This window comes from Gopherus evgoodei, chromosome 5 (assembly GCF_007399415.2).
Source record: "Gopherus evgoodei ecotype Sinaloan lineage chromosome 5, rGopEvg1_v1.p, whole genome shotgun sequence".
In the NCBI taxonomy this organism is placed as follows: domain Eukaryota; kingdom Metazoa; phylum Chordata; order Testudines; family Testudinidae; genus Gopherus; species Gopherus evgoodei.
In genome coordinates, this window is record NC_044326.1 from 119,266,049 (window position 1) to 119,292,658 (window position 26,610).

The following is a 26,610-nucleotide window of genomic DNA, read 5'->3' on the forward strand; positions in this document are numbered from 1 at the left end:
CACGTATTTTTTCAACCTGGCTATTTGGCATCGGGTATATTTTTTAAGCCATGGCTTGAACTTCACAGAGTTTCCCGGCTCCAGCTCCTCAGACATGAGAGCTCAATCTCACCTCATTCTGCAATATGCTGAGGGAACTGTTTGTTCTCTTGCTCCAACAGCATAAAAGGCTGAACTATTCAAGACTCTACCGTAGCCCTAACTGCACTCTACAGCTATAATCTAGTGCAATAGCCTGGCACTAACATACAGAACTAAAAACAGAGAGGAAATCAAAAGGAAAAGAATGAGACCCAGCAGCTGGCTCACTATTGGATTTCATTGCTTTAAAACTACTTGTTTCTCCACAAGGCCTAATGGATCCAAGTTTCAGCATACACCTGGTCTGGGCAGTGGCAGAAGGAAATAATCCTACTGCACATGGTAACTCACCACCACATTAAAACAAACAAGGGGCAAGTGCAGTTAAAGAATTTCAGATGGTTTGGTGGTGCTGCCATCTCCTCTCTGCCATCACCCTGTACAAAGCCGAATAGATTTTGCACTGCGGTGATAGAAAGGAAGCCATTGTACCACGGCTACTGCTATAGCATGCATAAGTGGCAATCTGAAAATGCATTAGGCCTATGGAGCCACAGTTCACTTCCCACATCCTTGCAAGAGTCCCTCAAACATACTGCTTGCATGTGGTACATCCAAGTTGTCCCTTGTGTGGCCTCTTCACAACTTGTCCACCCCTGCATCAGAACCACTGCCATTTCACTGAATTTAGGACCTTCAAGGCTCACAGTGGGAACTAAGAACAACATCTAGCTCTTAACAGGCAGTAAATGAAAGCTGTGTATTCCCTACATAAGTCCGTCGCTCCCTGTGGCAGAGGGACTTTTGTTTTGCTCATTGCTTGATAACCAACCTGCACAAAAAAAATCTTTTAATCTCTGAAAGTCAGTCAATAAACTGTTTTTCTTCAGTCTGTAGTAATAAAACTATACAATACTAAAACAATTTTCCACATTTGACTCCAAGATATTTGGCTCTCTGGCTAGAAACATTACTTCTTTTGTTTTTAAGTTACAGCAGACCCCTTCCAACCTAATTTACCTCAGGATGCCAAATATTTTTGTCTTCTGTTCTTCACTATTACAAATGTTTCTAAAAACTACATAAGAGAGCTGAACGAACACTGGAACAGGGCCTCCATTTGAGTTAGGCACATCACATATCGGATACATCAGAAAAATAAAGAGATGTCCAGAGAACAATTTTCCTTGACTAGTGCCTCTCAATACACAAAAATAAGATTAGCATTAAGAGGAGGTATGCTCCTAATTCTCTCAAGCAGTGAAAGGAGAACAGATCCCATGGAGAACAAAACTTATCTTCCATGAAAAGATAAATTTAAAACTAATTAAGGAGTTGAGAGAACTGTCAAAGACAGTCAGCATTTTAGGTAAGCTATACTGTAGGATCTCCCACTCAGTCATCCTGGCCTTGGAAGTAGCCCACCTCCACAGAACAAAGAAGCCAATTCAACTCTGCCTTCCTGCAACAGCCACCAACAAGATGTTGCAATAGTGATTTGCCCTATAGACTTCTCTTCATTAGCAACTGGACTAAAAGCCGTCCATTTGTTTGACATAGCAGAGGCTACTGGTATTAACGTCAGCAGCTCATAATAAATTGTACTCACTACTAACCAGAGCCATCTTGAAGTAGAGGTAAATAGCTTCCACTATAATTTATCTGAGCCATGAGTATCCCTTCCAAACCTCACATCATTAGGAAGCAGGACCCGCAAATAAATTAATTATATAAAATATTAAATATTTAAAGGTATCATGAGATTGAATTTGTGTTAAACGTATAATTCAGATGAGAGTTGATTTAGGAGGCTGTGGATGTGGTTAGAGTTTTTGTTACTATACCATGTGCTAGGTCGATATGTCAAAAGCTACCTACCCTTTTATACCATACTGGTCCCTGTGCTACAAATTCTAAAGAGTAGCATTAGCTTCTGATATGTACTGGCTCATGTTCTGCACCCACTCCCTTCCCACCCCCAATAACTTAAGGTTCCTCAGGTGTAAATCAGCACAGAACGTTGGCTTACAGTGTTTAATCAGATGTTACAATTCCATGCAGTAGAGGATGGAGGTGTGCCTTTTCAAATTTTGCCTATGGATCTGAAGTGCAACATAGAGGAGATCAGCCACTCATTCTTTTCCAATAGTAATTCCTTGTTAGTTGAACGTGAAGGATGAATACTTGATATGTCACAAAAGAGATCAATTATTTCTTTTAGGGAGGACCACATGTACATCAGCACACCCATAAATCATGCATAGGCATGGGAACATTCATATGGATGGTGGTACTTCACCGAGTTTGTCTTTGCAACACTAGCACCATTCACCATCTTTCACTTTACCTATTGTAATCTAAAAGGTAGCAATCTGCAATGCATACCAAATAGGATGGATAGTTGATGCAGAATTCGACCTTTTTCACATCAGGGGAGGGGGAGAGGGAGAGAAAGGGAAGAGGAAGAAAGAAGAGGAGAGGGACAGGGACTGGAGAATTGGAATCCAGTGTTAGCTATCAAGTATTCAACACTGAATATTATGGGCAATACTGTTGTTTTAAGCCACTACAACTGGCAGTGGGATGGGGTCCACGGAGGATGGTCTCCACAGAGCTGTCCAGCAAAATGAATTCAGGAATGTGGCCTTCAGTGGCCCCTATATTTTTCTCTCTCTTTCTAGAGGGCACTACCATGTTTTTTTTAAGCACAGCATGCCCTTTCTCCTTCACCTCTCTCAGTTAGTCAGCACAGCGGGGGGGATAAAGAGGGACCACAGGACCGTGACTGTATCCTTGCCCCCTATATCCATTCCTTTGCTCTTTCGGGGAGTCTAGTACCATTGTCAGCACCAGGCTACCCCACCACTCCTTGCACCCTAGAAGCAGAAGGACCTTATCTATGCCTGGATGATGCACAGCTGCACCAGTATGGGGAGAAAGTACTTTTGTATCCTCTCTCTCCTCCCTCACTCCCCACTTTTTTGGGAGGGGGGGAGGGCGGGGAGAACCTATACAGGACTGGAAACAATCTACTGCTAAACTGTAACTATATGGTTCCTCATCTTTTGAGCCCCAAATGGAAGTGACCTGTAGAAAGGGTGGGGGGACATGACAACAGACTGTCTGGCTTTGCCCATAGAATTAAAATCCATTTCTAGGGAGCAATTTGGTTTCAGGAATTTTTCTAATGATGTCTCGTTACCTCTCCCTCCCAAACCCCACACCCTATTAGAAAAAAGTTATATGCATGCCAGCCTAAATAATATTCCTGCATTTAGGGAAGAAATGTGTCAACACATTAGCTTAAGGAGATCCTTGTTAATTCCCATCATGAAACTTCTGAAAGAGAAACCTAACGTGTTGCAAAATGGTTCCAAGCAGCATGAGTTTGCAGTGTGATCGTTTCCCATTGGCATATTTAAGCTCAGACTGTCGGTTTGTCTTTTCAAAACAGTATTGGAAAATCATGTAATCAGAAAGCACAGTCATGGTTCATAGCACACACTGCCTCCTGGGGCACAGGGAAAGCTTCCACTTGCTCACAAAAAATGGCCAGTGAAAGGTACTTGTGGGGAGGCAAGTACCATCTAGTACAAGCCTAGAGCAGTACTTTCTTTGGTATTTATATGGCCCCTTGTATTGTGGTATCTGAGAACCTCAAAATCTTAAATGTATTTATTTGTACAACACCACTGTGAGATAGTATTTGCCTATTATCCCCATTTTACAGATGGGGAAGTGAGGCCTCAAGAGACTTAGTGACTTGCCAAAAGTCACACGGGAAGTCTTGCGGTGGAGCTGGGAATTGAACCTAAGTCATATTCCCTTCACATTTGCACTCTGGGGAGCAAAAAATGCCCACAAATGTCTGGGTGTTATAGCGAGGTGGTTACCCCATTCGTGCCCTGAAGGGCTTAAAACAGCCCTGGGAGAGGGCTGTGGCAGGGAAAGCCACTACTAGGCTGATTGGGGAAGCAGCCACAGCTGGGCCACGCCTCAATCAGACCTCAGCTGGCCCTATATAAGAGGCTGGGAGCCAGGAGCTCAACAGTCTCTCTCTGCGTTCAGAGAGAGAAGGGCCTGGCTGCAGGGAGGTTAACCAGGTATCTGGAGTGGAGTAGGGCTGGAAAAGGACAAGGGAGCCGGGGAGCTCCGGCCTAGGGAAGCCCCAGGCTGCAGGCCTGGTAAGGCCTATTAGGTACTGGCTTGCAGGGGCAGCCCACAGGTAGCCAGAAGCAGCAGATCCAAACCCCTTTGCCTGTGATGAGTGGCTTATGCTGCAGTCTGCCCCAGTGAACAGGGGCTAGATGGAGACTGGGCAGTAGCCAAGACTGAGGCGAAGTGGGGATAGTGGGTGGGGGTTCTCCTGGGAGGGGGAGACCCAGAACTGTGAGGGGTTACTGCCAGGGGGCAGCACCCCAGACAACAGGGCACCGGGTCTGGGAGGGACACGGGAGCCAAGCGGTAGCGGGACACCGGCCTGCAGAGGGCACTCCGTCATAAACAGATAGTTAAGGGTTAATGTCTCTTTTACCTGTAAAGGGTTAACAAACAGGGAACGAAACACATGACCAGGGGACCAATCAGGAGACAAGATACTTTCAAATCTCGGTGGAGGGAAGCCTTTGTTTGTGTTTTTTGGGTTTTGCTTTGTTCTCTCTGGGTCCTGGAAGGGACTAGACGGGCAACCAGTTTTTTTGCCAATCTCCCTGCTACAGTCTTTTATAGTGAGTAATTTAGTAAGAAAGGCGGTTATAGTCTTTTGATTGTTTCTGTATTTGCAAATGTGTGGTTTGCTGGAAGTATTTGCAATTGTATTTTGCTGGGGGGGAGGCTTCTTTCTAGTTTCTATAAGCTGACAGACCCTGTAACTTTGCTTTAAGACCTGTCTGATTTTCTTCTCCTAGTTAAAGCTCAAAGGAACTGAGTCTGTGTACACCAGGGAATTGGTGGGGAGAAGGGAAAGAGAGCACGGGGGAGAAAGGAAAATTGAATTTCCTCTTTGTTTTAGATTCACGGAGTTTGAATCTGGATTGCCTCTGGGTGAAGGGAAAAGAGGAGGGGGGAAGGTATCATTCCTCTCTGTGTGGTGATTCAAGGAGTTTGAATCACGGTGATCTCCTAGTGTACCCAGGGCGGAAAGGAGCTGGGAGGAAGAAAGGAGGGGGGAGGGAAATGGTTTATTCCCCTTTGTTGTGAGACTCAAGGAATTTGGATCTTGGGGTCCCCAGGGAAGGTTTTGGGGGAGACCAAAGTTTATCATGGCACTCTACTCTAAGTCCTGATTGGTGGCAGCACTACAGGATCTAAGCTGGTAATTAAGCTTAGGGGAATTCATATTTTGGACGCTAAGGTTCAGAATTGGGAATTATACTATGACACGCTCCAATGGCTGGAGAGCTAATTCACGGAGAGGACCAGCAGGAGGCGCCGCAGGGGTGAGTCCTGCATGTTTACAGTGTTCATTCATCGCCAGGCACAGATGGGCCCAGAATGCTTCTCCCCTAAATACTAAATCAGTTATTTGTAAACACACTTTAAAAAAAAGTTCTCATTAATTAATTTTCATTGTATTACATCAGCATCATGTTGCTGAAAGATTCTAAAATCTCAGTGACTAACCTAAGGATCAACTAGAGGATAAAATGGAAGAAATGAGGTTAAATTAATTCTGAACTACAGTTTAAAAAAACCTACTTATTTCCATTATTTCCATAGGTACATAGGTACTTTCTAGAGTTAGGAAACCACACAGCTTTGCAGAAACATTTGATCCTTAGCTATTCCAGACCCAAGCAGAGGTTCCCAATCATGTCAAGGTGCACAAGAGTTGTGAGGTGGACCACTGTCCACTAGGAAACAGCATGAGACTACCAGAACCATTTTCATTGGTAGTTTCTACCTTCTCAAAATTGCTTAACTCAACTTTATTTCAAACGCATAAGTTATTCCCCACCCTAGATAGAATAACTCACTTTTCATCACCTCCTTTGATCTGGAATCAACCAGGTGACTAGATAGTAACATACTGAATATCTGCTATGGTAAATGAACCAAGGGAAAACAACAGTACTCAAGAACATTAGAGTGACTTGGGAAAATACACAGATGATTTTGTTTGTTTGATTAAAGAAATATTTTGGAAGCTTCTGACAAATATATGAAAGTCATTTACCTGTAATGGGAGGGTCTTCAAGAGGTGCGATCCCTATCTATATTCCCCTGTTGGAGTCCATGGGATTTGTATGTATGGTGCCCTGAAATCATGTGAGAGTCTCACTGGCCTCTTCCGCAAGGCAACAACAACCGATTCCCCCAGTGTATACAAAGGAGGAAGACATCGAGCCAGATCCACTGTTACTGGCGGTACTGACAGGTGTATATCATCATCCTCATCTGATGGAGCAATCGCCCGATCCCTTCATGATGACCACAGGCAACACAAAGAACTTTTGCAGAGGGTGGTAACTGAACTTCAGATCCCACTTCAGGAAGTTTATGACACACAGTAAAAGCTCTTTGATAACCTACAGACAACTGAACCCATGGGTTAGCTCACCCAGTAAATGGAACCAGCCAGAGTGGTATGGCACACACCTGTATCATGCAGCTCCCTGAAGAGCTGAGAGACAATACTTTCTCCCTATAAAAGGGGCAGAATTTTCTATGAGCACTTGATTGGGCCCTCAGCTATCAGCACTTCCTCATCACTCCAACCTGAGCTCCAGGGAGAGCACTGAGCAAGGCATCACCTCTCAACCTGCTGGATACCATATTCTGATATAGGCTATTATAGGAATAAATTCTGTGTGTCTATAGTACGGCATATAAAAACTATAACTCTTTGCCAAGAGCTATGTGAAATTACATATATTCTTCGAAATATTAAAAAAATTGCATATTTCTTATGCCAGTATTAGAAGAGGTGAAACTCCCATGGAGCTAAACTGTGATAAAAATGGTGCAACAGAGTGATCAAGCAGTCCACGTTCTCCTATTACATGATTCCCCCAACTACATGGAGAGGCAGAATGGAGATTATTCTTTCCAACTGGGTTGCTGAATCTGCAATTCTGTTTTACAACCATGAGAGCCCCATCCCACACTTTTCTTGTGTGAACTCCAAAAGTCACATAGAAATAAAGGAAGTAAGTTTCCGTGGATTGGGCTAGACAGCTTTAAGGGACTGGCTATCTACAGAAGATCTGAACAACAACATTGCAAAAACCACAGTAAAATACTTCAAGTGACTTGCTATCTGTGACAAAAGTCTGACAACAATATTGTTTTCATCTTCTTAAATCATGCACAGTTTAGTTTAGGAGGGAGACAAGGGAACAGGACCAGCCTTTAGTCAAAATGCGACAACAGACTCTGCAGTTCTGTAAGTTATCCCCTACTGCATTATGAAATGCTTCAAACATAGGGACCTGTTTCATTACTGGCCTGTTAACAGCTCCACAGCTCTGAGTTTGGCTGCATTCACTTTGTTTTGCATCAAGCTGGCCTATCGCCGTCATTTGTGAAATGCTGCTATAGTTTGTAACTTAAAACACAGAAAAATAAAGTACACAGCAGCTGTTCATATTTTCAAGGAAGTCTGTGTTAATGATGTCATGGAAACAGGCTGGAATCTAGTAAAACGTGTCAGACAGGCAAGCCATTCAAGCCCTTTAAACAATATGTGTACACATGTTGCGCCATGTACATTACATTGCGGTATAAAAAGGCAAAGATTGGAGAGCATTATAATATTATTGAGGACAGGCAATTAGGGTCTTTTCATAAATTTACTTTAATAAACTCAGTTTACTACTGGAACTACCCAATAAAGCAACATACAAAAACTACAGTAATAGCTCCATATCGAGCAAGCCCAATTTGACCCATCAAACAGTTTAAAACTATTTTTAAGCCACTAGCTAGCTGGGACTATAAGGGAATTCAAAACATCTCCCCAAAAAGATTCTGTACATAGAAGTAAAAGTAAGAAATTAAACACAAAGCATCAACTTGTACATTCTTTAAGAGGGAAGAAGGGTGGTGGCTCAAATTCTGCCTTTACACATATCAGTGCAGCTCTCACTGCAGTTAATGGGAACCCAACATGTGCATCCAATTTGACCCATTCTTGGCAATCAGACTTTCTGCAACCACATGTGCTCGGCTAGTCTATCTCTTGCAGCAGCCTGTTTGTACAATACTTTCTGAGCTCAAGCAGTTACATGGACTCATACAGGGTCTGCTCACCCCCTACTCATCATCTAAGAGAGGAGCATTAAAGAGGGGAGGATCTGCAGTGGGATATGGAGTTGTCAGAGGCAAACAGGAGATACTGCCCATGTTCTACAGTCATTAGGAAGCCTACAGTAGTATTTATTTTGTTCTTATAATGGTCCTTACAGATTTTCTTCTGCTGGGAATCTGAAGATGTTTACATGACATTAATGTGGTGCTAGGCAGGATAACTGGGCTTTTCTGATAAGATGAAATCTTCTGTTTCTAAATTTGCTGAGAGAATTTAAACATTCAAGCTGACTCTTTGGCATATTCAGCAGCTAGATAAGTAAAACAAGGCTGGACCTGTTTAATGCTTGTAGCCACAATATAAATACATAGACCTAAAGGAACCACATTCTGCTATGTATGGGCTCAAGATACACAGGATACGTATCTTGGAATACACTCAGTAGCTGGAATATAAAATGAATTAAAATGTGATATAAATGAGGGATGAGCTCAAACATAAATCCTATACCCGACATCCTTAAATTTTTTGTTGTTGTTGGGGAAGGAAGGTCAAGAACCGAAACCTGGAACCAGATCTCAATTCCTGACTGACCCAAATTTCTATAATAGGCTGAGCCAAAACCTCAAATCCAAACTCCCTTTCAACTTTGGGGGATTCAAACGCAGATACAAATTCTGGAACACAGACTCCTCTCTCGTGGGGAAAAAAAACCCTCACGCAAACAAAGACACACAAAAACCAGGCAAATGTTCTAAATGGCTTGTTGGGATTCTTCCAATCCCAGTTATGATACTTGGAAAGTAAGTCTGAGCCAGCTGCTGTAAAGCTTCTCTTCACAGTGCTATGTTGTCTGCAATTGCAATCAGCAGCCACAGTTTACACAGACATCTACCGGACTAGTGAGGGGTTACTCATATGTCTGAGTGTCTGCAAAACTGAACCCCAAATGAGGGAAGTCTTCAAAGAATGCAAAATTTTTGATACTACTGGTTATGATTTACGCTTTTGTAATACAGACTAGTTTAGAAATGGCCAGATACAATTGTGTAAATATGGAATAACTTCATTGACTTCAAAGGAATTAACTAAATTTTACACCAGTATACATGAGATTGAAATTGGCCCTTTGATTTATAGACAAGCACATTTATATCTTATGTAATTTGTACAATACGATGGAAAAGATGTTCAAGAACAGTAACTCAACAAAAATGTCTCAATAATGCTACCTAGCTGAGTAACACAAGCCTGCTGAGTGACACTTTGCATTTATTTGGGTGGCAGTTTTCCTAACCTGTCTGTCAATGAATTGGCTTGTTACTACCATTCTACTTTTACGATTCTTGCTGAGTTCTTCCCTGTTCTCTTGTAGGACTTCATGTAGATCATGTAGGACTTCATGTAGATCATGCTATGTGCACTAAAACATTGCATAATCAAATACCCGATGAACCGCATTCAAAAGAACTGCATTACATCATGGCTCCTCCAAGCATTTGATATATAATCTGTGTGTTGCAAACATTGCAGAATACAGTTCAAGCTGTGAGTGGAAGGGATGAATGTGTAAATATGGTGGAGGAATGAGTGGGCAAGACCAAACAGCTATGGCTCTGCTCAGAGCTTCCTACTTATCCTTTAGCGACATCTTACATCTAGCTCACCATCACGGAGACTATAAATCTAATAAATATTAAGGGCCTGATTCTGCAAATCAAAGTGAACATAAACCCAGCAGAAACAGCCCTTGTAGGATGTCTCTTGCATAGGGGGAGCCCAGATTTGCTGAGCCAATATAAGAGCAGCTATACTGAAATCACATTTGCTACCAGTACAATGATTACAGCCGTTACATTTCTACGCTCCAGCAGGCCCTGGGTAGCCAGCATAACAGAACTACCAGAGGACTGGACCAGCGCCCATCAGCTCTCAGATAGGGCCTAAAGGCTGCTTAAAGACAACTTTGCACCCACTGAACTAAACCAGCTGCACACAAACTGGGTGCCAGGGTCTGGCCCCATATATCTATACCAGGCAATCTGCAAGGGAAATATAAAACTCTTTCCTAATTAATAAAATATATAATGACTTAGACCCTGATCATACAAATACTACTGATAGCTAAAAGTGGGAACTGGAGCTACTATCACTTTGCTTGAGAAAATTTAACCCTTTAATGGATCTCACTTTTACTTGACAGTCAGCTTGCTCCTTATGGTCTCAATCCTGCTCCCGTACTAATGTTGATGGCAAAACTCCCATTGATGTTGATGGCAAAACTCAGTGGTGCAGGATCAGACCCCATTTCCCTTAAGTTCACAGACCTAATAGGCTAGACTACATTGGTATGGGTATAACCCGGGGAGACTGGAGACTTATGTTGGTAGGGTGGCTCTTGCAATGCTTGTGGATGGAAAACGACCAAGGGAGAGGATATAAATAGACCTCAGAGAGCTCAAGCTACATAACGCCTGGCATATAATCATGAGTTTTGGAAGAAGACTATAAAAGTGGCAAGAAAGATGACAATACTTCGTAGCTCTGATCCTGCAATCAGCACCATGCCGGCAAACCCTTGTGCCCATCTAGCGTTTACTGTAGGACTGGGACCAGTAATACCACTTTGTAATATCCTAATAGAGTTGCTTTCCTTTATTAATATTTATACACTTCAAATACTTGTAGACTGTTAACATGGTTGTTCCTTGAGTAAACAAACTGTAAAAAAAAATTAACTAATACAAAAGCTACATAAAAATAAATGCTTCTTTAGATTAAAAACAGAGCTGTAAATCTGAGGAAGTTTCCTCCTAAGTATTTCATGGTAAGTCAAATTTCAAAAATATCTACTATTTGTGCTGTGTGAATTTCAGAGACACCACCATATTGCTTATTGTCCGGTGACCACTCCCTTTCTCTTCCTCATTTGTTACTCATTCTGTGCACATAGGTGTCAGATGGGTCCCTTCATACATTACATTTGGCAACAACAATGATACTAATACACTGACAGAGAGAAAGCTAGGAACGAGTAATATAGCCAAGTTGCCTGTCACTTTACCAGAACCCAGCAAAACACAGTGGGACTCATTCTCCAGTGTCTGCATCTTGTGTATTCATTTACACCTATGTAAAATGCTACCGAATCAGAACTCTCCACCCAAATTGGTAATAACATTTCACACTCACTTGGTGCAGATGTAAATGAATATATAAAGAGGAAAGCAGTAGAGAACCAGGCCCAACATTTGCTATCAGTTTTGTGGCATCCAGGACTGTCTATAAGTAGAAAACTTTTCAAATGAGTTTGGGTTCTTAAGCTGCAGATTCAAAATCAACAGCATTTTAATTTGTTTTATAGTTTATGTCAAAATGAAATATTTCAAAACTTTGCCTTTAGAGGGTGTGAAACTCGGGGGGGGCGGGGAGTTTTCCTAGCAGAGATGTAAAGATAATGAAATTTGGAAACAGAAGAGAAAATAAATTACTATTTTAATGATCTCAAAAATGTCTTTTACATTAGATTTCTATACGAACAGTGTGTAAAGCTGAAAAGCATCCTCTTAAAACAACGCTGTCTGTACATATTTTATTTACTCACAGTCTAAGATTCTCAACGCAGTAACTGCCCTACATCTTCAAACAGTTTCAAGCACTGCATCGACTTTTAAATAACAACATGCCTATTTTTATAAGAGAATGTTACAGTTTTTTTTTTAAACTTAATAGACATCCAATTTTTCCTTTTCAAAACCTGGGCCTAGGTAACAAAGCACCAGAGTCCTATAAACTTTCTAACACCAAACACAAATTAAGCAGTGAAATTGCTCTAGGAATAGTTCCAAGAATGTAAGAATCTCAACATAATTTCTATATCTTAGACTTTGACTTTTCATCACACTCAAATAACATAAAATATCATACTGTCAAGAATTATTACTTCACTATGGAAGATTTTCAGTTATTTCTCTAGTTTCAAGAAACTCATGGCCCTTTGCATATAGATCTCATATTAGATGACAGAGGTTCCATTGATAGAGTAGCTCAGAAACTGCTGATTTGCCTGAGATGCTAGACCCTAGGGTTCATATCTCATAAACTATCACAGCACATACTGTAAACTATTGTGAAATATGTCACTCCACATGCTGTTTGCTACGGAAGTGTACGCTAGTAATCGGTATTGTGCCTGTCTGCACAGAAAAACGTCAGTATTGCTGGTGAAAAAAAAATCAGACTCAGTTTTACTTTCTGTGCCAGCTGTCATTACAGGAGTTTATAACAGCACCAACACACCAAAAAGCTCAGAATCCTTCCTCCTTTGCACAACTCAGGTTTTTAACTGTTTAAACAAAGAACTGCTGTTTTTTCCAGTACAGAGCTACTGCCAGTTTATCTCATGGGAAAGATCAAAGAATGACAACCTAGTTCTGTACAAATGCTATTATTCAGCAATACTCCCAAAGGGAAGGAAGAATGTTTCCTGAACACAAATTGTAGATCCACCAATTCTTGTCTGAAAATCTAAAATGGGCAAAGATAGCCAGATTAAGTCAAGCCTGGTGCTACTGGTGCTCTCTGTGCTAACTGCAGAGCCACTGATAGTTACTGAGTACTGATATTTACACTTTGAAGATTTAAAAGTGTAATTTCTCAGTTGGTTCCTGTTATTATATCTGAACGCAACATCCTACCCTTCATGTTTTGGGTGGCAGCCCACATATACGAATAGAAACCACCTTTCCCCAATCAAAATACATTTTCATTCCATTACAAAGTGACATATTTTCAATTATTCTTCTTTACTTTTTCTTACTACAGCTCATGAATTCCCATTCTTCTTCTGTGTCTGCTTCATGCTGGTGCTTAATAATAATAGTTATGTCCCTAATATAAATGAAATGACTGATTCAATTAAATGGATATAGCCCTTACCTGCAGAATTCCCAATGTTCAAGAAATCTTCTTGCCACGTTTGTGCTTTAAACAAAACAAGCGCAATCCCCGCTGGGTGACCTACAATAGAGCAGAAAGATATATCAAGACAACATAATATGGTACATTTAACATCAGCATCAAATTACACTTTAATGAGAAAATTAACAGTTAAACTTTCAGCCATTATCTTGCCGTAGCATGCCTTTTATGGATACTTGGGCCAAACAGTAAATGTTTGGCAGGAATCACGCAACATGAAATGCACATATTAATAAGAGGTACCTTTCCCCTCCTTCAACATATACGCTCAGACACGGAGATGTTTTGATTGCCCTTCATTCTCTACTTGTATGGCTCATGTTGCAGTTATATAAATTAAACAATTAAACTCATGCTGACACTAAACCATAGCATTTTTACAACTAAACAACACAGTCAATAAAACTAGTCACTTGAGTAAGAACTGTGGAATTGAGAGCAAAAGCATTTTAAGCTGCTGTCAACTTTTGAGTCTTGCAGGAAAAATAAAAAATCCTTCTTGCTTTAAACTTTTATCTGATTTACATTTTACTGAACACTGAAACCTAAATATTGTGACTGAAGCCTAAATATTTCACAATCTGAAACACAGCAAAACAAAATAATATTAGTGTCAAATTTATTAATACACAAAAGCTAATAATAACACTGCAATCAACAGACTTTCAAATTCAAGTACCAGGTAGTGATTTAACTATGCAATCCCCTATTAAGATTGGAAGCTGTGAGTTTAATCCTTCACTTGTCATGCTGGACATATTCCTAGATGTTTCAGCCAGTTTCCTTGACTGCTATTTAAAATATATATTTAGTACTGCTCTTGTATAAAATAAATTTTGATAGATGTTCAATGATAATTTACCATTACTTAATGGACATTTTAGCTGACTTGATTACTATGGAGTCATGAGAGACTTGACTGAGACTCTTACATTGTGATGATGGTTTTGTTTTAGTACTGCTCTTACCAGACAAGCGGGATCACCAATTCTGCTCCATTTTTTCTTTAAACGTGCATGTTCCAAACACAAGAAAGTAGCACACACAATACTTAGGGCCTAATGATACCTTGTAGCAGGGTGGTTACCCCACTCCTGCCCTGAAGGGCTTAAAACAGCCCTGGGGGAAAGTTGTGGCTGGGAGCTGCTAAGCTGGGCCACAACTGGCCTGTATAAAGAGGCTGGGAGCCAGGAGCTCAGCAGTCTCCCTCTGCCTGTAGAGGGAGACGGGCTTGGCTGCAGGGAGCTAGAGACAGGGTACCTGAGTGGAGCAGGGCTGGGGAAAGGCAGAGGAGCTGGGGAGCTCCAGCCTGGAAAGCCCCAGGCTGTGGCCTAGCAGAAGACCAACAGGTACTGGGGGTTGCAGAGGGCAGTCCAGGGGTAGGCAAAAGCAGCAGGTCCAAACCCAGCCTTGCCAGTGATGAGTAGGCTGATACTGCAGTTTGCCCCTGGGTGTGGGGGCTAGACAATGATTGGCAATAGCCTTATACTGAGGTGAAATGGGGATAGTGGGTGGGGGGTTTCCCAGGGAGGGAAGACCTGAGAGAAAGGGGTTACTGCCAGGTGGCAGCACCCCAGACAACAGGGCACTGGGTCCAGAAGACAGGCAGATCACTGGCCTGCAGAGGGCGCTCTGGAGCTGGAACGAGCTAATTTCCAGAAGTCACCAGCAGGAGGCGCCACAGGAGTGAGTCCACACCTCTATATACCTGCTCTGGAGTGCTGGGAGAGAAACCCGAGAGCCCAGTTCCACACCTAATAAACTCACACTAGGTGCATCTACAATGAGGCCTCTTACACCATCAGAGAGCTCAGTTCTTCCACCTATTAGTGTTGAGTAGAAGCTTAGAGCTTGATCCTGTAAAAACTTCTTCATGTGCCCAACTTTAGCCATGTAAGTAGTCCCATTGAAGAAATCATGTGAGAGTGTTTGCAAAATAAAGGCCTTAGTCTGTAAGTAGTCCCCTGAAGATTCATTCGATAATTAAACAATAAGCTAGTAACAATTTTAATGATAGTGAGGCTAGTGGCCCACTGTAATACAGGTGAAATCAATAAGGTATTTATGGGAGTACACATCTACTCAAGGGAGAGAGTGGAACAACTGGGCCCAGAGTATGGGGGCTCGAAGAGGGCAGGAGCTGCTTGAAGCACAACATATTTACTTCCTACTTGGGAGAGGGGGTTGGAGGACAGATGGGGTAATCAAAGTGGCTTTGAACAATAAGATCCAAAACCAAATTAATTAAAAAATGTAGATGCAAAATTAAAAAAGTTTCAGTTATAACAAAATATGGCAGCAGACAACCTATATGGGGTTCAAAGTGAGTGATGATCTAACACTGCCCCATGAGTCAGGAAGAAGTATAGATGTAACTGCAATACAAATGTCAAAGAAAAGAGTCATCTGTCTAAGATGACACTTCTTTCCTGCAGTATGGTTGTATGTTAGGTGAAGCACAATTTTAATGGCTTATCTCAGTGCAGAGCAGCAATCACAATGGAAGGTCAAAGTTAATAGTCCACCATTTCTTTTCTCCAAGACCCACAATTTTTGTTGGCCTGTTGAGTCTAGCAGTGGTATGACTACAATCAGTGATGAAAGTGTCCTATTTGCAGATAGAGGGCTGCTAAACGCCTAAAACAAATTCAACTCTTATTCAAGAAAGTAATATTTACAATACAGTAACATAAGAACAAAGCAGTCAATATTGATTTCTGAAGATGAATCTTTACAACAGGGGTGGGCAAACTTTGTGGCCCAAGGGCCACATCTGGGTATGGAAATTGTATGATGGGTCATGAATGCTCATGAAACTGGGGGTTGGGCTCTGGGGAGGGGCCAGAAATGAGGAGTTCAGGATATGGGAGGAGGCTCTGGGCTGGGGCAGAGGGTTGGAGTGCAGGAGAGAGGATGAGGGCTCCAGCTGGGGGTGCAGGCTCTGGGATGCAGGAGGAGGCTGGGACCGAGGGCTTCGGAGGGCAGGATGAGGATTAGGGCTGGGGCAGAGGGTTGGGGAGCGGGAAGGGGTGAGGGGTGCAGGCTCTGGGTGGCGCTTATCTCAAGCAGCTACTGGACGCACCAGCATGTCCCTCCTCTGGCTCCTACATGGAGGTGTGGCTCCATCTGCAGGCGCGGCCCCTGCAGCTCCCATTGGCCATGGTTGGCAGTCAATGGGAGCTGTGGGAGCCACGCAGAGCCACAGCACGTGCAGAACAGGACAAGACCCCGACCCTACTCCTTGGCTAGAGCACTGGAGCGGGGTAAGCCCCAGAACCCGCTCCCTGGCAGGAGCTCGAGGGCCTGATTAAAACGTCTGAAGGGCTAGATGCTGCCCCCAGGCCATAGTTTGCCCACCTCTACTTTACAAAATAGTTGTCTAGTACCCTAGACACTTTTGCCACTATAGTATTGTCAGTTAGCAGGGTGATTTTTTTCAATTTCTATACAGGTAAAAGCCCTATTGTAGACACAGTTATACAGACCTAAAAAGTACTTTTGGCAGTACAGCTTATTTTGCTCAGGGAACTGAAATAAACTACACTGGCAATAGCACTTTTTGGCAAGATGAATCTATACTAGGAAGGTTTGCCAGGTTAGCTATACCAACAAATCTTTTCTAGCGTAGATCTGGCTTACGTCCACTAAACAATTAATGTATTTTCTCTTTTCCTTCCCATTTCCTTTATTTTCATAAGTCAATAGTACTGTACACCCTAAGTAATTCCCAGCCCTGCCGTTCATGAGACAAATTAATTAGGCTGTTAAAACATCAGTTATATCTTGGCATTACAATTCAGGTTAGCACCTTCAGCAACCAAGTTCTAACTATAATTATGCTGGCATTTTCTCCTGGAAATTATGGAAAATAATTACTACAAAGCTCCAGTCGAGCTGAAGGCAGAAATAACTTCTCAGATCAAAATCAAGCAGGATCCCACCTCCAGTCAGTTATCTTTACCCTCGTCACCAGATGACCTCAGAAGAAATAGGAATAAAAAGATAAAAAGACTTAAACAAGGCAACGAAAGGTAATTATTCACCCTTAACGTGCTTTAAGAAGAAATACGCACTCCTATAAATCTGGATTTATAGTTACACCTCTACCTCGATATAACGCTGTCCTCAGGAGCAAAAAATCTTACCGTGTTATAGGTGAAACCACATTATATTGAACTTGCTTCGATCTTCTGGAGCGCGCAGCCTTGCTCCCCCTCCCCCCAGGAGCACTGCTTTACTGTGTTATATACGAATTCATGTTATATTGGGTCACGTTATATCGGTGTAGAGGTGTATTTGCTGGGTAAGATGTGATAGATTTATACAAATATGTATAAATGTCCACTACAAAAAGTATACAACTTTGAGAAATCACATTACTATGTCCACATCAATTAGCTACTCTAGGGTGGACCGAAAGCACATTTTAAGAAAAAAAAATAGTGATCTCTATATTTAATAAAGCACAATCCTAGAATGTTAACTATTTTGTTATATACTATCTACATTTTCTTCAGAAAGATATTTGGCTTCATTTTCAGTGAGTGGCAGATTGTTATATTGTAATATTTTAAAAGTAGAAGGAGACTTCTCAAGACCATGAATAAGGCTGTTTTCCAACTAGCTTTTTGCTTTTGACTTAACTTATTGGGCTAAATTTTGGAAGGAGACATAAACCTCCCTGTACATTTGCATAAGCTATTTTGCATACACAATCATCCATACACACAAGAGATATGATATCGGCACACAAACACTATACTGAGAAGTCATGAATGACTATGCATACAAAATGGTGAGAAGAAATATGTGGGTGAAGAGCACTGATGCTGAAGATGTTAATTTCTAACATCTAAATTTAAACAGAGTAAAGGTCAATTTTTATATTTGTGGCTTTTTTAACCTTAAGAACAAAGAAAAATTAATGGTAAACACAGCATCATTTCTTTAAAAAAGGAGGCCCATCATGGGGCATACAGTGGTGAAGATAGGTTCATTCTATTTCATTCAGCATTGGGGAAAGATGTGGGATTGGCAGCCCCACAGACTACAGTCCTATATTTTTTCCAAGGACAAGTACAACAGAGGCAGTGTACCTCAACACTGCTCACATCTGGGGGTGAGGATCCCGTTCTTTCCCCATGCCTTTTTAATTCTCAGCATGACTGCAGAGCCTGCTAATAATGGTGAAAATCACAGTATGATGTATGTGCTTCTTGAAATGCGGACCCTATCTAAAATGAATTTAAACAAGGTACTCAAATTACATTACAATGTAACTTTTTCACACTTGCATTCAAGCATTCAAAATGGCAGCTAGAAGTATACCCACTACCATTTTTAAATGACATTCCTACAACTCTGAGGCATAAAATCCTAAACTGACCACAACAGAATAGGCTATTTTGCCAACTCAGTGGCTCAAGAGATTAGTAATGGGATTCAGAGGCGTTCTACTCTATGTCACCACTTGAAATCCAAGCCAGGTTCATAGTGACTTACAGGCATAACCATCTAATGGCTATTTGTTGACATATGTGAAATGAATTGGTGGTTTCAGTTCAGTTCTTAGTGAAGAGTATCCGCATCACAGAACCGACTATCCCAAATGGCACTATCTTGGTAGCAAATGGGGCCAGGATTACATGGGAATTTACAATTAAACCATTCACCAAGTCTCATTTCCAGAGATGGTATTTCCTGGTCTGCATTCAGGTGCATTAACAACTCAGTATGGGGAAGTTGGGAGAAAGGAGTTCTAATTCTGATTAGTTTTCTCACTTTCAAACACTTTCTTTCGACATTAAACTCATGCATTAAACATGTTCCTGCTCAGAATACTGTAAAGGTGCAGATAAAAGGAAACCAGGCCTAAAAACAGGTGAGAGTTTCAATTTGTTGACACTGTTAGCACCAAGCTTTACTTGCTTGAGTTTAATATATATAATGGGGGAATAAATTGTGACTATTCATGAACATTTTTAAATGCTTTGCCCATGCTCACATCTCTTCTGTGTTTGCTTCTGCTAATATTCATATTGTTGACTTTTACTAACAAATGTTCAAGGAAGGCAAATTTCAAAGCTGCTTATCCAAGAATATATACAAAAATATTTTTTTAAAATTCATATTGGAAGTTGTGCACTCAGCAAACCAAAAAGAATAAGTCATATGACTTCAGACCATTCACTACCAAACAAAACATCAAAAAACAAAATTGAGAAACTGCAATCTGATTAAGGCTATTCTGCAGCCAGCCAAAGAAGCTAACTTCAGACAAACTGTGAATTATTCACTTGGAACCAGTCTCTTTGCTCTTGTTTGTTAAAATCATTGTTGTCATAATGCTGTGTTTACTAGACTGCACTACAGTTTTAACGTGGGTCAAATCTGCATGTAAGCAAGTGAAATTTTGATACTCGATAATTATTTGTATTTAGTGGCAGTTAAAGGCCTCAACTTCAGAGACTGGGGTCCCACTGTGCTAGGTACTTGTACATACACATAATAAGAAATAGGCCCTAACCCGAAAAATTTACACTCTAAATAGACAATACAAACAAAGGATGGGAGAACAGAAGTAGTACAATACCCTATTTTATTTTAGAAATGGGGAACTGAGACAGAGGGACATTAAGTGCCTTGCCTAAGGTCACTCACACAGGAAATCTGTATACCCCAGAATTGAACCCAGTTTCTTTAAGTCCCTGTGTAGTGCCTCAACAACAAAGCACTGAAACCATCATCTCAGCGAAGCAGGGATGCTCTAGGAGCTACCTTTTCTATAAGGATACAACATTGCGCCACTGCTTTGAGTAGCATTTGGTCATTGACTAAGTTAGCCAGTCAGAAGCTGTATCAATATCTCATTCGCATCCAGAATACACGTGCAGATCTGAAGTAAAGTTTGCTAGCTCCATATGTTGTGGTTTGAGGATCCCTCTTATGTCTTAGCACTCAAGTAGGAGCTAACAGCCTTGTTTCCTTTAGTGTCATATGTGTATCAAAATCTTCATAAAAGACACATTTAAGAACAAATTTATTAATTCTATTTGGAAACAGTAGGCTGGCTTTTTTTTTTTGGCATGAACTACTAAACTTTAAATCTACAAAATCTCGAAGGAGACAAGTTTTCTAGTCCCTGATGCCAGTTCTCAACTATCCGTGGTTCTTTTTACCCAGCAACATCAAGAAAGTGCAAGTGTCATTACATGTATCCTGTGACTACACCTCAATGATAATAAAGTTATAGTATTCATGTTACCTTTTGCCAAAATACACTATAAGATAACTATAGTTATTTCCTATTCTAGGCATAGGGGAAATTAGGGCATCGCAGATAACATTCTGTGTTAACTGTTGGCTTAGGCTGCTTTTAACAATAGAAAGCCCTCTTCTAGTGTTTGAGGGAAAGTGTGGGAACGTATAGTATATTTATAAACACAGACAACAGATTGCACATTTTCCCACTAGCAGAAGTACTGTTCACAAATCAAAGGAGTTTCTCAGCCTGAAGTGTCAAATTTCCTTCTACGTGACATCGCCAGCCAAATACGACCAAGTAGTTTTATTTATATGATGACTAAGAAGTAACATTTTCAAGTTCCCTAACTAAAGAAATATGTGAAGGGAGAACAAAGTTCTCCTGACCCTAGCTTGGCATACTGACAGTACAAGAATAGGTACTAACAGAAAAGCCAGGAGAGTTAGAAATCAGACTGGGAGCTGGTCTCCCTTTAAGCTTTCTATACTTCAATAAAAATAAAATGCAATTGTTTTGTTATCAAGAAAAGTTCATTGACACAGATTCTGATCTCACACTGATTTTATCCCACCATAACCGAATCACCTCTACTAGGAGTTGCAGCAGTCCTCTTGTTGTTGTTTTTTTTGCTGTGAGCAAAGATTCAAACCTCTACTCTTATCTTTGTCTGCATATTGCATATAAAAAAAAACGCAAGAAATCAGATGTAATAGTGCTTGCATCAATTGATGTCAATTATAAATGCATTACTTTATATGAGTTCTTTAATAACTAATAATTAACAATACTACTACTTAGCTCTTACACTGTGCTTTTCATCAGTAGATCTCAAAACACTTTACAAATGGTCATTACTATTAACCCCATTTTACAGATTGGGAAACCAAGGCACAAAGAGGCAAAGTGACTTGCCCAAGGTCACCCAGTAGACCAGCTTCAGAGTGAGGAACAGAACCCATATCTCCTGAATCTCAGTCCAGTGCTCAACAAACTCTTCTCCTGATTTGATTTGCAGCTGCTTGTATGTAGGTAAAAAAGGACCAAGACAGAAGACAGTGAGAGCTGCAGAAAAGCCAAGAGACAGCAAGAGATGCACTTGAAGTGTGGCCCTGAGTGAAAGCTGAGAGAGAGACAGAGAGCTTTTTGGGTAGAGTACTGGCTGGAAAGACAGGCTTGGAATTGTGAGCAAGGAAATTGATTCCTGTTTGATGCTACTCTCATCAGCAGAACAGGACTTTGTGTATATTCTTTGTACACAGAAGTGTATCAGATAAACACTGGACTATATTATCAACTACTTCTAATAGAAACAACCTCCAAGGCCCCATATATTGGCTAATCACAAAGACCAACCACTGGTGAGCAGCTACTGACACAAAGAGTCCCATTCATTTCACCTCAGTTGTGTGTATGAGAAACTGCTCACCAATGGCAGCAAGGAGTTCAGAATCCAGCCCATAAATTAGTGTATGCAAATGGAGTAAGTATGTGATGGACCTGAGCCTAAATGATGCACAGCTTTGATTTCTTTAATCAATTTTAACACATGAATCAATCCCACATAGAATTAGAATCTTCCATTTTAGGTTATTAATTTAAAATTTTCCTCATAGATCTCAGGGCATCTGAGTAGTTACAAAACCAAGTGCCCTGCCCCTCTACAACTCCTGGAAAGAATGTTGTATCAGAAACTCCAGGTGGAGTTTACTTACATTTTCCCCTGCTGTTTTCCCATGGAAGTGTGCCACAAAGCCCTAACTGTTCAGCAAGGATTCCACTAGGTGAATATTACACCAGGGCATGTTTTGAGAATTTTTTTAAATTGTTTGTGTGGTTTTTATAGATGAATATAAAATACATATTGGAAATTGGTACATATAATAATCATTGCATCATATCAAAAGTCAACTAAAATTACATAAGAAAACAAAAAAGGAAAGAGAAAAAATATCAATTTAAAAATGCCCTATAATGTTTAGACCATTAGAAGGAATACCATTTACCTTGGGAGACAGTTACTCTTCAATTATATTTATATAAACAGTAATACAACTCAACAGTGCAATAAGTTTTCCTTACATCCTTGTTTCAGATAGTCAACAAAGACTCTACTGTCAAACGCTGCAGAATGATCTGGGCTGCTAAACCTGAACAAGTTTGACAGACAGCTCCAGCAATGGTCTAAAAGAACAAATTCTAGTTCTCTTGCTCCAAAGATTTAAAAAAAAAACACAACAGCTTTGTAAAGTTATCACTAAAGCTACTCCAATTTGTAATCTGCACTCCATAATTTTGGTCACTTGAACATGACATCCACTACATGGCATCTTATGCTGCTATGGACCTCACTGTAAGACTTGTTATGCCTCATCCAGTAGGCTGTGTGTTACTTCTAACCCAGAGAGAACTAGGCCGCTCGTCAATTTGTATTCTGGTCAAGGTACAGTCAAGGTCCAGAAACCAGAGAAAATACTAAAAATATATAACAACAATGATGATAAGTAAATAAAAAGATGTTGGGGTCCGGTCAAAAGCTTCTTGCGGTCCGGATTTGGCCCACGGTCTGCCTATTCACTATCCCTGAGCTAAACTCACAAAATGCTGTCAGGTATCACTTTCTATCTCAAAAGCATCCTGTTCCCAACCCCAGGGGACAGAGAAGTTGAGTATGCGAGGAAGAAGCTTTGCCAGTACCAAAAGCTACAACTCAGTGCTCAGACATAAAGTGGGAAGTGGAGAGAAGGCTGCTTTCTACTCATGTCCAGCTACAGAGCTTTTAAGTTGTTGCTGTTACTTCAGCTTTTTAAACATAATGAAGCAAGTGTTCTGAGCGCACTATTTCAGAACTAAATGTTCAGGGACACTGATGAGTTCTCTTAAATCTGTAAGATTGCATTACAAAATATTTAGGTTCATGCAGTTTTATCCACTTCAGGAACAATAATATATATTGAAGGGTTTGGAAGCAACAGGACCTATCTTAATGAAGCAGTATTTGAAATTTCAGTTTCTGTTTTAGGGGCCAAATCTATAAATCTTTATTCAGGCAAAACTTCCATTTAAAACAGTAAAATGCAGATAGCTTTCAGATTTTAGCATCAGATTATTCCCAGTTTTTCTTTGCACATGTTTTTAGAATAAGAATGTATGAAGCTCTGTAATGCTTCATGTTTTATTCAGCAAGTAGGCTATATTTAATTTAACCAGACAAAACATATATTTCATCATTTTAATTGGAAAATCCCTCACTCAGACACCACTAGAAAAGGACTACCCAACCAGGGGGCTCACAGGCTGCAGGGAGCCCATAAATCTGTTACCATGGGGGACCTGGCATTGTATTCAAAGCCATTTTTAAGAGTCAGAATGGTAGGCTGTGTGGGGAGCCCCATAAAACTCTTTAATAGAAACAGTGCACCTCTACTGGGGCAAAAAGTTTGCGAAGCATGCCAACAGAATATATAATATAGTTTGCCAACAACACACAAAAACCAGCTCAAGAAAACAGAATTGCTAGTAGCTCTAAAACAAGTCAAATCGTTTTGTGTATTGCCATATTTGGTAAAAGAATTAAATTTTAAGCAGTCACAACTCAAACAATGACATATCTTGTCAATAGAAGAATTTCCTCCCCCATCCCATTTCTTCCGCTAGAGCAGAGAAGGCAACGTAAGTATAACTTTAAAAGATATCATCACCACTCTCTTGTCTCCTCTGATGTTCCTTTCACTTTTAAAGTATGTATTTTCAAAAGACCTCTTTCGAGTACTAAAAGGCATTGCTACTGAAAGTGCAACAGGCTGGCAGGCAGCAGCAGGTGTATGGAGCAGTGGCATATAAAAACACATCAGTAAGAGATTAGTCTAGGATGAATTTCCTAGACTATATGCAAGAGAGGCAAAACAAATCTAATAGGGAAGCAATGACTATCCCTAGGTACTCAACGTCTCATCCCTCTCTTAATAAATTACTCTTGAAGGAAAAAAATCAAATATAATTAGCAATAAGGAAACCCAGACCAGACAATGGATTTGATTACATTTTCCGTTCTCTGTTCCATTAATTTCTAATGTAAGCACCTTTTTCTCATAAGCAAAAGCTATATAACTTTCTATTAACTATTATCTATAATGTAGTAGCATTTACAGTCTCGTAGATAATTTCGAAACACAGGGGAAGACATAGTCCCTGGTTCACAATATAATTAGGGATGAAACCAATGACCCAACTGTTGATTCACAGCTTTAATTTGCATGGCTGTATAACAAGCAATAAATACAAGGTCAATATTCAGCTAAATGACACTTTTTCAATTATAAGTTACGCCATTTTAGTACTATAGGTCATTTTTTATAACTGAAAATAATATCAAACCTGGAGGACCAGGAAGCATATTTTAAAGTCACTTTAGTATCTATTTACAGCAACTATACTTATCTCTACTTTAAAAGCCAAGAAATAATATGGTCACTAGGGAATCACCTGGTTCAAAATCAGACACAATATGGATCCACAAAAGAAGGAAGTTATTACATTCACCTTTCCTTGTTGTTTGCTATATGTCAATCCCAATGCATCCCCTAGTTTTCTATTACACAGAAACAAAAATTGCCTTTTCACACAGAAACAAAAGTTGTGTTTTTATAAAATGGTTAATCACTTCTTTATGATTGAGTAGACAGTTTATATTTTCAGCAAAGGAAAAAAACTTCTTCTAATCAGACCCTTTTCCCTACTGAAAGTCTGCAACTCCACAGCAAAAGTAACTAGTACCCACTACTGCTATAATTCACTGAAAAATGCTACATTAATCCCCCAAGAGCCACATTACTTTAAATCCCAAGTTAACTCTAGCCAGAACTGCAGTTTACAAGTTATACTGAAACAATATGAGATTACCCTATTAACGTTGTATATACTGTACTATATTACATTCTAAGTCACTAAAGGCCAAATAGTGGTTCTGCTTTCCAGGATATTGGGACTTATTAGATACCGTCCATCAAGAAATCATGCTTGTCGTGGTACTGGAATTAGTAAAAAACCATCACTGTAACTTTATGGTGATGACTGAAAGATGATTGAGATCTACTGCCTATAATTTCAGGGACACCCAGGGAGAGAGAACCATTAACATGGAAATGAAGAACACTTGCAATCTGACCAAGATGTAGGCAAGATCAAAAGAGCATCTGAATTTCCTGGTTTGGGGAAAGGAAATTAGTAAAATAATTCCATGTCTCAAAAAGAAGGCATACGATTATCAGTATGCACTATAATGGTTACTGCATTGAGACAAGACAGAGATAAATTTGTTTCCTAAAACAGGACACCTGAACAAATGATTTTATCCTGACATGAACACAAACTAAGAACTCCAGATTTTACATGCTAACATACCCTACTTCAAAGACTTCCTTAAAACACATCAGGAGCAGGAAGTCCAAAGGGGGGGGGGTTTCTGACACCAAGCAGATTTCGTGCCAAGGAACACAGGATTCACAAGCTATGGTGCTGGAAGGACAAAAAGGCTATGAGATAATAACAAACAGTAAGAAAAAAATAATGTTCACATTTTTGGCTTTTATAATTTCTCATTTTTGTAAGAACGGAGCCTTATCTAGCTAAACTGTTATCTAGTGCAAGACAGGATAGATTTTATACCATTTTCCATTTGATTTCCTATCACACTGTCATACCCCTCACCAACTGTTTTAATTGTTTAGAGATATTTGGGTCTGATATCATTTTTGCGTAATTCCAGGAAGTCCCTTCTTGGAAAGAAGGAAAATGAACTCATGACCTCTGACAGAAGGGGCACTCAGTCAAAGGACTAAGGACTTGTCTTCACTGCAGAGTTAACTCAAGATCCATCCACACACAAAAACCCATGTGGTAATTTTAACTCAAGTTGGCTGGCCCATCACAGTGTACACGCTAAAGCTTGAGGTAGCACAACTCATCAGCCGCAAACACAATCACTCTGCACAGCGTAAGTGTTATTTTGCAGTGTTGCTGCTCTCACTCGAGCTCGGTT

General features: G+C 40.4%; 1 protein-coding gene across 3 annotated transcripts in view; it reads right to left on the bottom strand.

The window, feature by feature from the left end:
- The window catches only part of BMPR1B (bone morphogenetic protein receptor type 1B), a 372,705-nt gene that overhangs the window by 223,034 nt on the left and 123,061 nt on the right, over positions 1–26,610 (bottom strand). For all 3 annotated transcript variants that reach the window (XM_030564804.1, XM_030564807.1, XM_030564805.1), the window contains exon 2: positions 13,268–13,348. The gene's annotated coding sequence lies outside the window, so the exon portion shown is untranslated. The remainder of the gene's footprint in view (positions 1–13,267; positions 13,349–26,610) is intronic.